The sequence below is a fragment of the Halichoerus grypus genome, chromosome 12 (genome assembly GCF_964656455.1).
Source record: "Halichoerus grypus chromosome 12, mHalGry1.hap1.1, whole genome shotgun sequence".
Taxonomy (NCBI): Eukaryota; Metazoa; Chordata; class Mammalia; order Carnivora; family Phocidae; genus Halichoerus; species Halichoerus grypus.
Genome location: NC_135723.1, coordinates 91329544 through 91343353, shown reverse-complemented (window position 1 = coordinate 91343353; position 13810 = coordinate 91329544).

The following is a 13810-nucleotide window of genomic DNA, read 5'->3' as shown; positions in this document are numbered from 1 at the left end:
GATTAAGTTTTCTGCCATCAGGATAAAGGGTTAACTCAGTGAGCTTGGGTTACTCAAACCCTACACATTCCAAAGAAAGAACTGGTCCTTGATGGGCTCTTGGGAGATTCCCTTTGAACCTTTATCCTACCTGATAAGGGGGTTGCTGTATGCCTGAGGCTTTGGCCTTATACTCTTATCAGTTTGATCATAGTTTATACTAACAATATGACTTATGCTCACACTGGTTTTTTATATACTTGAGGCTCTGGGCCACAGTGTGTTTGACCTCTGGAAGGCAGGAGACTGAGTAGCTAAGGTCAGTCACCTGGGTACTCCATGCCGGTGTGACTGACCCCCAGTTAAAATCCTGGGTACCAAGGCTTGGTGAATTTCCCTTGCTGGCAACACTTTACCCATGTCATTACACAAAGTTGCTAGGGAGTTAAGCCTGCTCGTGAGATTCCACTGGCAGAAGACACCTGGAAGCTCCCTCCTGGTTTCTCCTGGGCTTTGCCTATGTGCCTTTTTCCTTTACTAATTTTAATCTGTATCCTTTTGCCGTAATGATTGGTAACTGGGATATAGATGAATCTATTTTTCTGAATCTTATGAATCCTTCTAGCAAATCATTGAAACTGAGGGTGGTCTTGGGGACAGCCAACACAAGAGCATGTCATTTCCCCTACTAGATTGTAATTCCTTGGGCTAAGAACCATCTCTCCTCTTTTGTATTCCTTTAATATCTCACAAATCGCATGGAAGCAAAAAAAATCTAGATCTTGGTTCCTCCTGCTTTTTTCCTTTCACCCTTTGCTTCATTCCAAGTATTTGCCTCAATTATAGCTCCTTTGCTCAATGGTTTTGTTTGCTTGTTTGTTTTTTGCTTCTTGTGAGCCATTTGCTGAAGAGGAAGGTCCAGGAGAGATAATTGCAGTTATTTCCCTTTTCCCTAATTACCTCCCCTCTGTAGTCATTTTTTTCTTCTAGGTAAACATTGATTTTAGAACATGAAGTGTGGAGGAAAAGAAGTCACCAAAGGGCTGGGGAGTGACAGGAGAAGGGGCGTATTTCTTCCCTTGTCTGAAGGACAAGAGTAATGAAGTGACCTGTAAACTGAATATTGACTCATGAGGCTTTATGGACAGAGATGTTACAGACGGTTGGAGAAGTCAACTTACGTGCTGGGAGCAATACCTCTGCAGACCATTCTGGGAATATCTAAGGGCAGAGAGAAGCCTCACATTTTAATATTCTGCCAGTTCTGTGGAAGCACTTTTATTGGGTTTTATTATGAGATTAGGAATTGCAAAGGGGAAAAAGAAGAAAGAAGCAATGGAAAACTCATAGATCAAGCGCAAGTCAATCAGATGACCAAGAAAAAAAAAGAGGGTGAGAACAAGGAAGATAATAAGGGAAAAAATGAAAGAAAACAAATGGAATAAAAGGAAAAAGGAGTAACACTTGCAGATAACAAGAGAAGAAAAAGTGGAGTAGCTAGCAGCTGGAAGGAGAATGAGGAGATTCATGACCCTCTGTGGGGAAGGGGCAAATAGGTGAGAAATGAGTGGGTGGACCAAAGGGGGGTTTTGAAAGAACTCTGAAAATGATGACATAGTTTATTCCAAGAAATAACTTATAAAAAATTTATCCTAGCACAACCCAACATAAAACACAACCAGAGGGACGCGTCGGTGGCTCAGTTGTTAAGCATCTGCCTTCGGCTCAGATCATGATCCTGGGATCCTGGGATCGAGCCCTGCATCGGGCTCCCTGCTCAGCGGGGAATCTGTTTCTCCCTCTTCCGATCCCCATGCTCATGTTCCCTCTCTCGCTGTGTCTCTCTCTGTCAAATAAATAAATAAAATCTTTAAAAAACCACACATACAACCAGAGCAGAAGCCATTTCTACTTTCCAAGAAATATTTCACTTGATAGTAGAATTCCTGGTACACATTTGTACTTTTGAAAAGTATCATTCTTTTGAGGTTTTTTTCCCTAACATTTACCCTATATGAAACAAATCTTCATTTGTTACATAACTTTTTGTTTGCTTTTATGATGGTGATATACATCAAGGATTACTTTTAGTTATGCCTGCTCTTCTGTTCTATAACTTGTTCTTAATTCAGCCCAAAGATGCCTGACATAGCCTCCCTAAACCCCACATATAGAATTTATTGCTCATGGGGAGCATGTTTTCAGAATCTATGTAAACATATTCTATATATACACACCAACACATATATAATTTGACATAACTGGGGTCATAATATACATGATTTTAGTAATTTTTTTAAATCAATGCTATGAACTGAATTGTGTCCTCCTTTAAATTCACATGTTGAAAACCTAATCCCATATGTGAGTGTTTTTGGAGATGGGGTCCTTAGGAGTTAAGTAAGATTAAATGAGGTCATCAGAGTAGAGACCTAGTCCTACAGGATTGGTGTCCTTATAAGAATAGGAAGAGACCAGAGTGCATTCTCCACCCCGGCCCCCCAAGCACATGCAACAAGGAAAGGCCATGTGAAGACCTAGCAAGATGGCCATCTGCAAACCAGGAAGAGAGCTCTCATCAGAAACTGAATTGGCTAGAACCTTGATCTTAGACTTCCTAGCCTCCTGAATTGTGAGAAGTAAGTTTCTGTTTAAATCGATTTCTCCAGTCTGTAGTATTTTATTACAGCAGCTCAAGAAGTCTTAAAAATCCAACAATGCAGGTAGACATCTATAGATTTATGAAATCACTTTTAATGATTGCTTATGATTCCATTATAACAAAATTTATGTTTAAAAAACTATATTGACCGACATTTAAACCTGTATTAATTAAGTTATGGGCTAAACTGGTATGACAAGTCCAGCAGCTTGAACAATATCTAGTTTATTTTTCTTTGTATAATATGTCCCAGTGTGGGTCCACAGCTCTGCTTCTCAATCATTCAAGGCAACAGTTCCTTCTTGCTTGGTATTCTGTCATCTCTTAAAATGTTGTCTTTGTCAACACGGCCAGATTGGGCCCAGAGCGCTATGTTTTCACCTGAGAAGAGAGAGGAACTGGTGATTTCCATCAAGTAACACGAAAGTTGGGCGTTTGCTTCCACTCACACTATGTTGTCACAGGGCCACACGTAGCTTAAAGGTAAGCTGGGAAATGTCCTTTCCAGTAGAGTAGTCATACATCCTAAAACTTGGCAGAAGTAGACATTTTATTAGTAAAGGGATAAGGGAAAATTGGATCGGGTAGATAGGGCAGAAATTAGTAATCTGACATATGATTATTTTCAGCATTTCACTTATCTCTGTGACCTTACCCTGAATTCCTAAAAGTGAAATTCTTAGAACAATGGTTGCACAATTAATACTTTTATATTTATTGCCACACTGCCCTTCAGGAATAATTTATACTACACTCTCACCAATGTTGTACGTGAATACCAATTTCCCTACCTCTTTGCCATTATTCTAGTTAATTTTTGCTAATCCGAACGTCTAAAAAAACATAACCCAGTAATTGATTTTATTTTCATTTCTTTGATTACTGCTGAGACAGAACCTATTTTCATATATATGGGGACATTTGTATCTTTTTCATTTGTGATTACCTGATCATGGCCCTTGGCCTATTTTTCCATTGGGTGCTCATCTTTTTTCTTATGGATTTGAAGGAGATTGTTGTTTTTCACACACCATGTCTTGCAAAAAAGACTTTCCCTCTGTGTCATCGGTCTTTTCATCTTGCAGGTTTCTTATACTGCTAGGAAAAATTGTTAACTTTTTATGTAGTTAAATTTACCGTTCTTTGGCTTTCTGGGCTTCGATTTTGTGGCATATTCAGAAATGCCTTCCATCCAAAGATTATACAAGTATTATCTTCTAAGATATATATTTTAATGGATAACACATTTGTATGGTATAAAAATAAAAATATAAAACTACATAGTGAAAAATCATCCTGCTACCCCGGCCTCTTCGATCTCATTAACCTCATGACCCTCCTCCTCCTCTGGAAAATCCACTGTAAACTCGTGAGAGCAGAAAAGGGAAAAACAAAACAAAACAAAGCAGTATTATTTTTAAAATAGTTTTGACCTCATAGACCTCCTGAGACGGCATCAGAAACCTTCAGGAGTTCCCAGACCACATTCGGAAAACCACTGAGCCAGCCCATTACTAGCAGGGAGAAGACTTCACGAAAGCTAGGTAAACAGATTCATTTATTAAATAATTACATACTTATTTAGTGATTTATAATTTTGACAGCCCTTTCCATGTGACTGTTTCATAGTACTATTTCTTTCTGGATTAAGCAATTATGGAAGTTTGGAATGAAGACTAATATACTCCCGCATATACCCCCACCCTGCTCTATCACGCCTCCTCCAGGTCACCATGGTAGCAGTTGGTTGTATATACTTCCCGACCCTTTTGCTGTACATGTGTGTTCATATATACGTGTGTACAGGGGGTTTCAGGTTTGTCAACCACCCCACACACAAACACACATGAATAAGATTGGGCTGTATAGATTGTTCTATAGCTTGCTGTTTTTATTTTACAGTCTGAAGATCATTTCACATTTTTACACATAAATGTACTTCATTCTTTTTAACAACCACATAATATAGTAACAGCTCTGTGACATGAACATTTGTTATTTGGGGGAGGAAGGAAAGGAAAAGCGAATTCATTCTTGTTTCCATATGGATGACCAGTGGTACCAACTACAATCATTAAATGGTTCATCTATCTCTTCTTAATCTGAAATGCTACCTGTAGCTGATACCAGATTTCCATATATGCATGGATCTGCTTCAGATACTATTTCATTGATTGATTTGTCTCTTCCCGAATACTACCTTGATTTCTATATCTTTATAATATGTATTGCAAAGAGTAAGTCCACCCTCCCTTTTATTTCTCTTTTCAAATTGTTCAAACTATTCTTACATGTTTACTACTCCATGTACATTTTTTTGTGCAAGGAAACAAAGTATCTTTATTACCTTCCATAATGTATTTAGAGTTTTGCTTCTCAGAAGCAATTTGAATAGGAATACAAATTTTTTTTTGGCACAATCATATATATTCTAGTCAGGATCGATAATGTAAACTTTGTAAACAGTCAGGGAAATACCACATCAATACCCACATACATTTTGTAATCAGTTTGTCAAGTTCTATAAAAAATCTAATTGTGATTTTTAAAAATGAAATTAAGTATTTATGAACAGGAAATACATGGGTCTGATGCAAAAGTGAATGTGTGCACACTGGAAAGCAGTCAAAGCAGACAGCACGTAGATGCTAATGGGTAGTAGAGAATGAATTTATGATCCCTATGTTCTTAGTTTATGTCATGACCATTAATTCTGTCTTTGGTTTGTACCTCTATTTTTCTCTTATTTTTATTATAGTTAATGATACATATAATTGTCTCTCTCTCACAAGCGTGAACTTCCTGGGGACAGTATTTGTGTTCACTTCTCTTTGCAGCTTGGTGCCAAGAATACAGCCCAAAGTCTTGGGATATCATTAAGGAGAGAGAAAAAGTTGATTTTGATATGTAAGAAGACTGGGATCCGGCAGGAGTAGACACTGAAAACTGGGATCCAGCAGGAGTAGACACTGAAAACTGAAAAAAAATCATCACTTAAATATATAAACAAGCATCTGCCTCCTAGAAGGAGGGACTTGGTACACCTGGAGGCGAACCATCCCCGAGTTCCAGGTAAACCTAATTTTGCTTTAGTTGTGCAAAGGCAAAGTAAAGAGCTTTTTCGAATGGAGCTGTGGTCTTAGGAGCTAAAGTGTTCTTCATAATTCTATAACATGTGTCTTCATGCTGGAAAGAACTGTGTATCTGAATATTGTGTTTCCTTTAGATTCTCATTTAGAGAAATATTTGCTTCCTAGATTCCAATTGTCCCATGTAATTACTTCTGCATACTCCTGGGCCATATCTGTCGTTATACCATTTATGCTATTAGTTGCCCACGGGAAATCAAAAAACCCTGAAGACTGCTGAAATAATATGCAAGCCTGGTCATCCCTTCATGGTGCAGGAGAAATTGTTCAAGAAACTATGCTGATCTTGGGGCTGTTTAACACCGACTGGACTGTTGATAGCACATGGTTTTATTCAAGACGGAATATCCTGGACACTGATTACATGACTGATACTGGGTTGCTGTATTCTTATATATCACAATACCTAGCATACTGAAAACACATGGAACATTTCTTGAATAGATTAAATAAACTATGTTTGGAGGGATGAAAAAGCAAGACCACATCTATGGCTAAGGATGGGGATTCCTCTAAAGATAATAGAATTTCTGGTCTTCTAGGAAGAATTCTATCCACGGAGAGGAAACAGGAATATAGGATATAGATGAAGGGAAGCTGAATTCTACTCTGAACTGCAAATAATTTAATGTCTACACTCCAGGCATTGATGTACTGGATCTGGCTTGTTGTGTTGTGCTGGTTCTCGGCTGGCAAAAACCGATTGCCAAGTTCTCAAGAATTTTGCAAGCTGGTTGTTAGACTATTAGTAGCTTAAAATTGGCCCTGGAAATCTATCAGATAGAAGCACACATTGAAATGGGCTTTTTCTAGCAGGTAGAAGCAAACACTGAAATGGGCTTCTCTCCCCCTCGAGAGCTAGCTGTTAAACATCTATAGACACATTACTGACTCCAGGTAAAAGAGATGGACTCAAACACATCCCTCATTTGCCTGGGACAGTCTCATTATACCTCCATTTTCCTGATGTAAGTATTAATAGCTCCCCTTTCACTGCTGAAAAGTGTCTAGTTTACACAATAAGTATTTGGTTATTCTAGCTCAGGGTCACTCCTTTTACGGAGCAGTAAACTAGCCCTGCAGTCTGGCTTGTGGCCAGGCTCAGGGACTCCTAGTGTAAGACCGCAGTTGGGACTTGGACCTACAGAGTTTGAGAAACACCAGATACAACTATCCTCTTGCTTAACATTTTTAATTCATTCCCCTAAACACTGGTGCTAATTAAAAATCCATTTTCAATAAAATGATATTCACTAATTTTAATGGGAAGAATTATGATGCCTTAAATCCCAGCCCAACATCCTATATAATTTTTGTGGAAAAATATAACAACTGAATAATTCAAATTTGTATAAGTAACAAACAACAGTTTGAAAATAAACAAACATGATTTGTATATAAAGTATAATGTAATGAAGGTTTATTGTACTTTCCAAAAGATGAATTGAGGACTTTGTGGTGGGTGGAGGAGAAGGAAGCAGGGGAATCTAAGGGACCTTCAGCCAGACCTTCAAGATCAGAGCGAGACACACTTGATAATAATTTTCACTTCTTTCAGACTACAACGAAAAGCAGCTTCTTTTGTAGACATGATCAATTTCCCTGAATATATGACTGATTCAGAATTTTTCTCTATCTTCTCATAATTTACAAAAATTCTATACACAATATGATGAACTCCCCTTAAAAACATTCAAAGTATTTTATTCTTTCTCCTTTTTTCCCTCCAGAAAGGTGGTTTTATTAAAGCATGGGGACAGGACCTGTGGGGATAAAGAGCTGCCTTCTTTCTCCCTTTTCATTCTGCTTCTCATACCCATCTTTTTTGAATGGCCAGGTTTCTCATTCTTCTCTTCTTTCTGTACCATTTCCTTTCCACCAATATTTGAACCTTTTGGAGGCTCATACTGCTTTGTACTCGTGACGCTCTTAAAAATGAAGTTATAATACAAAAAACCCTTTAGGACAAAATGAAGGCTAAACAGACAAGCACTTCAAAGCACACTGAAGAATCCCTCTCACTTAATGCACATAAAAAAACATACACAATACAAGTCAAACATAGCACACCATTCAGATCTGTTCCACATGATACTCTTTAACTAGAAATTGTTGTGTCAAGTGAATTGGTGAGTGAGTCTTTGTTTAAAACGATAATGTCGAGGGGCGCCTGGGTGGCTCAGTCGTTAAGCGTCTGCCTTCAGCTCAGGTCATGATCCCAGTGTCCTGGGATGAGCCTCGCATCGAGCTCCCTGCTCCGCGGGGGGCCCGCTTCTCCCTCTCCCACTCCCCCTGCTTGTGTTCCCTCTCTCGCTGTGTCTCTCTCTGTCAAATAAATAAATAAAATCTTAAAAAAAAAACCAATAATGTCGAAATACTGCTGCTTATAGAATATTTGTTTAATGTTTTTGAGTGAAAATATGCTGTGCTGGAAAAATGACTTGTCAGAAAAGTGGCATTATGGCTATCGTGGTGAAAAGTTGTATACTGAATAGTCACTATGGGTCAACAATGATAAATACAAAAAATTTAGCCTGATGTGTTGAAATTCCATTCCAAAATCTTTAAGCATTTAAGTCTTATCAGATGTTTGAGCCAAGTTTTAGCTGTCACCATTGGGAACGGAAGGAAGTGTGCATGTCCACACTTGAAATGGAGCAACAGGATAGAAGGAGGGACAACTTAGAACACGAGGGAACTAGACATCCTCAAAGCTTTTAAAGAGAAGATGAACAGGTCCAATATAAAGGACTAAGAGTCAGATGGAATCAAACTTCTCAACAGCCACATGGAAAGCTAGAAGACAATGGGGAAAAAGCCTTTAGAACTGTAAGGAAAAAATATTACCAATCCTGAAATTGTTTCTAGATTATTCACTTGATTTTTAAAAAGATAACATCAGTCCACAGCTCTGTGATTATATGTATTCTTAATCCCTCACAAGCCTAAAAAGTAATCTCCTGGGAACACTGTCTCAGGCCTATTTTTAACAATGTAATCATTGTAAAGTGTTGCCTGTGACAGATTTTATAACAGGATGCCCTAGAAAGTTGTGAGGTCTTCCTTGAGTAGCCCTGCCCCCCTCTCATACCTGCCTCTCAAGGAGAATTCATTCTCCTTTTCAGAACTCCAATGTCACTTATTTTGTATTATGATTAATTGTCTCCTCGTTAGATTGTAAGGGTCAGAAGCTCAGCTTAATCTCCTTACTACACCTGATGCCTAGCATAGGACTTTGAACATGATAGGTGTTCAATAGCTGTGAGTTGAATGCTCCTACACCTGGAGTCATTTTTTATCTTTGGAAATCTGTTGGAAAACTTTTCCATTATTTCAGACTTCCTCCCCAACACCACTCCTCCCTCAAAGTAAAAAGAGAAAAAGTTCTCTCAAAACCATGATTTCCTACAATTTGTTGCATAGGAAAAAAAAAAAAATTAATGTTGAAATCCTGAGGTCCGATCACACTTCATCCCCTGATAATATTTTCCTTCTTTCATTTAAGTATCAATCGTTAAGAGAAATAACTATTTATTACACTCAGTTCATTAATCATTGCTCATAAATATTTGAATTGAATCACTCCAAATGAGATTTGGTAATAAAATACGCAATTTGAAGTCTCGCTTTCTATCAGAATAGTCGATTTCAGAACTTTTTAGAGCTTCAAGTGTACTCTTTTTCTGAATTGTACAATGAATGAATCCAGTTTGACCCTCACACTGGTGAACATTCATTCCTTGGAACTGGAAAAGTATATCCATTTAGCTTCTCTAGACCGCATGACGGGAAGGTACTATCTGCCATTTCTTTTTATAAAAGCATAATACTATAAAAGTATGAGTGTACTAGTGGGAGTATAAATCAGTTCAACTTGAAATATGTAGAAAAAAATCTTTTTTTTGAAGTTTTTATTTATTTATTCATTTACGTTATCTCTACACCCAGCGTGGGGCTCCAACACGTTACCCAAGATCCAGAGTCCCATGCTTTTCTGACTGAGCCAGCCAGGTGCCCCTATAGCAAAAATCTTAATTTCATGTATACATTTGACCCCCACTTTCTACTCTTAAGACTTTATTTTATGAAAAAGCATGCACAAATTTAAATAATTGCATATGTACAGGTTTAAAAAATCATAGCAGTAATTATAATAATCAAATAAGAAGAAATAACCCATAAACCAGTACTAGGTTTGTGTAAAGAAATTGTGTTGTAACCACCTAATGAAATGCTATGTAGCCTTTAAATATTCTCTTTTCAATAGGTGAAAAACTAAGTTTCAAATGACAGAAAGAAAAAGAGGAAGAAGGAAAGAAGGAAAGAAGGAAAGACCTGGAAACCTATATACCAGAGGTCTATATTTCAGTGGTCTTTCCTGAGTGAGAGTGCAGGTGACTTTTATTTTCTTCTAGGTGTTTTTCTGCTTTTCCAAGATCTTAAACAATAATAGTTTTTTTTTTTAATCCGACAACAGATTTTAATAAATGAAAGTTCAAAACAACCCAGAGCATACCATAATGTAAACTATGGACTTTGGGTGATAATGCCATATCATTGTAGGTTCACCACTTGTAAAAAATGTATCACTCTGCTAGGGAATGTTGATAGCGGGGGAAGCTATACATGTGTGAAAGTAGGGAGTATATGGGGTATCTCTGTACCTTCCACTCAATTTTGCTGTGACCCTAAGACTGCTCTAAAAATGAAAGTTTATTAAAATAAGTATAAATAAATAAATAGGAAATAAAAGGGGAGGAAGTCAAAGCATTTGGACTGCTGTTGGGTAAAGTAGTAGCTTCAGTAACTAATCAGTAACTAACTGATTTTGTTAATCACCTCTATCCTGCTTGTCGCTTCTTACTCTCTAAATTACATCTCCTTTAAAACAATGGAACCATGCATAATTATAAGTTTATATTTTATATACCTCTCTAAGTAGTTTATGAAACATTTTACTATTTAAGAGAAATAAAGATGTCTCAAATTTGAGAAAAAGTGATTTAGAGTAGACCTTTGTTGTGATGTAATAATTAAACCACCTTCTGGGAGGTATCTAGCATTTCTAAGAAAATGTTTTAAGCAATTTTCTGATAGACTTTGATCAGGCTCTTTAATCCAGGACTCCTTGGAAAAATGACTGATCTCAGATTTGGAGCAGGAAATGTATAAAATGATCCTAGAACATCTTGTCCTAAAGAGAAAGCAAAGAAACTATGAAAGCCTACTGTGGTCACATCAAAAGGATACAGGAACCAACTTGAAGAGGCTCCCATTGACCAAAGTGATAATCTGAACATTAAAATGAAGAATGATAACCATAATGAATTAAACGTATCATCAGGTGTGAAAGTTTAAGCATTCATATATGTTAACATTAAATCACACTGAACATCTTTAGAGGATGCCAGAGAACCAACTCATTTGCGCACTAACAAAAATTATCCCACCTCTCCATAAGAACTGTACCTCGGGGAAATCATGTAGGAAAATTCTTTCTTATAGAAGAATTCTAGATTGGAAATATAGAAGAAGTAATACAATTACAACATCACCATACATCCCTTAACAAAATAATAGATCTAGGAAATGATCATCAATGGCTGTGAAAATCATTAGGTGAAAAGTTGGTGGGAAACTTTATAATGAAAGGATTAGGCCAATGGCACCAGAAACCAAAGATCAATCCTAACATCACAAAAAGAGAGAACATTAAGTACATTACATGCCTCCTGATGTAATAGAAAGTGTATTACCACCAATAAATTATTTTTGGAAAAAAAATTCAGACTTGAGTATGATCAAGGCCCTATATCTAACTACCAGTTTACAGGAAATTCAGAGAATTGAAGAACATTGTGGGATGGGGGTAAGGGGGTGGGAAGGACATGCAACTGGCAAAATTCAGAAAATGGGAAATTTTATATAAATACAGATAACCTAGGTTCTTCAACATCAACAACAAAGTGACAGAGAGAGAGAGAGAAAGGGAGACTATAGGTTAAAAGAGACCTAAGAAATATATCAACCATGTGCAATGGGAAGAAGACATTGTTTGTATCCTGTAGAACAAAACAATTGTAAAAAACAAACATATATGAGATGATAGAGGAAGTTGGAACACTGGCTGGATATTATATTATTTAATGATATTAAGGAAGTATTGTAAATGTTTCTTAGTGATGTTAAAGGGGAGAGAGAGAGAGAGAGAGAAAGAGAGAAGAGATCTTAAAAATACAAACTCAAATTCTGTAGGAGTGGACAATTTCCCTCTATCCTCTTAGATTCTCCAGCTGGATCTGCAAAAGACACTGACAACAGACAGAGTAACAGAACAAAAGGCAGACACATTTATCTGATGTTAAAAGTTTTGCAGAGCATGAGGGGACTTCATAGAGTGAAGAGAAAAGCCCCCGAAGAAATGGGTATGCTTGGAGGCATTTATACCAATCTGCCAAAAGAGGATAAATTAGAAGAGAAGTGACAAGATGAAGGAAAGAGGCTTTGAGCTTCAAGAGGTGGCAAGCTGTAGGAAGGCAAGTATATGGGGGAAACTAGTGGTAAATAAAGGCTAGTTAGCAAAGTTTGTGTGTGTAAACTCTTTCTTGGTGCCCTTTCCTCTCAGGTCATAAGGTTGTTATTCTCTCCCTTGTATGGGAAAGGGGCACACATCTTTGAAAGGAGGATTTCTGGTGGTTTCAGGAAGACAGAGGGATGGCAGAAATTTCATCCTGTGTCTTTTTCTCCATTGCCTCCAGCTCAAAATAATCCTTATGCCATGAGTGGCTTATTTTGGGAGGCATACTCTGATCTCCTACATATCCATAGATGAAGTCTGGAATTTACTTTAAAATGATCCAGTTTGGGACGCCTGGGTGGCTCAGTCGGTTAAGCGTCTGCCTTCGGCTCAGGTCATGATCCCAGGGTCCTGGGATCGAGTCCCACATCGGGCTCCCTGCTCCGCGGGGAGCCTGCTTCTCCCTCTGCCTCTGTCTCTCTCTCTCTCTCTGTCTCTCATGAATAAATAAATAAAATCTTTAAAAAAAAAAAATAAATAAAATGATCCAGTTTGAAAAAATAATAATAAATTAAATAAATAAATAAACCAGTTTGGGAGGGGGAGTACACAGGAGTATATATAAATGAGATTGGTTATATGTTGATACCTTTTGAATTAAGGTTATAGGTACCAGGTCATTATACTCCTCTCTCTTATTTTGTATATATTTAAACCACAATAAAATGTTTTAAAATAAAGAGTTCTTATGAATATTAGACACTGTTGTGAAGAGTAACTTGCACACGGGAAGTGTAATAACTTGATATGTGGGTTGTGAGTAGGTTTTCACAGTGAGTTCAGTTCTAACTTGGTAAGACTAAAATGTATCATTATAGTAAAAACAATAATAAAAGAGCCTTCAGTCCATCAACAAATATTTATTTTTTTATTGAAGGATAATTGACACACAATATCTTATTAGTTTCAGGTGTACATCATAGTGATTCGAAATTTTTATACATTTTGACACGATCCCCACAATAAGCCTAGGTACCACACAGGGATGTGTATGGTGATATACAAAGTTATTACAGTATTACTGACTACCTTCCCTGTGTAACAAATACGTATTATTGACAGTATCATTTAGGTCGGTACTCTGAAACTAGATCTCTAGAAGCTGAGGGAAAACAGAATAGAAGCACAGTACTAGTCTAGTTCAATTTACAAAAGGAAAGGCCAAGAAAGAGAGGGATTCAGCAAGAAATTAAAAACCACTTCTCCACAATCAAGGCAACCAGATTCTCTTCCAAATTTTGGGGCAGTAATTCTGACAAGAGCCTGTTAGATACTGGTGAGTTTGAAGCTGAAGCAATGGGAAAATTAGAACAACTTGGAAGAACTTCAAACTGAGTTAATCAGTGTTTGACAAGATTAAGCAATTGAGATGATAAGAGAGGGGAGAGGGGTGGTATAAGAGCCCTACATCCTCATTTATCACTGCTGAAGTCAATAAGTAAT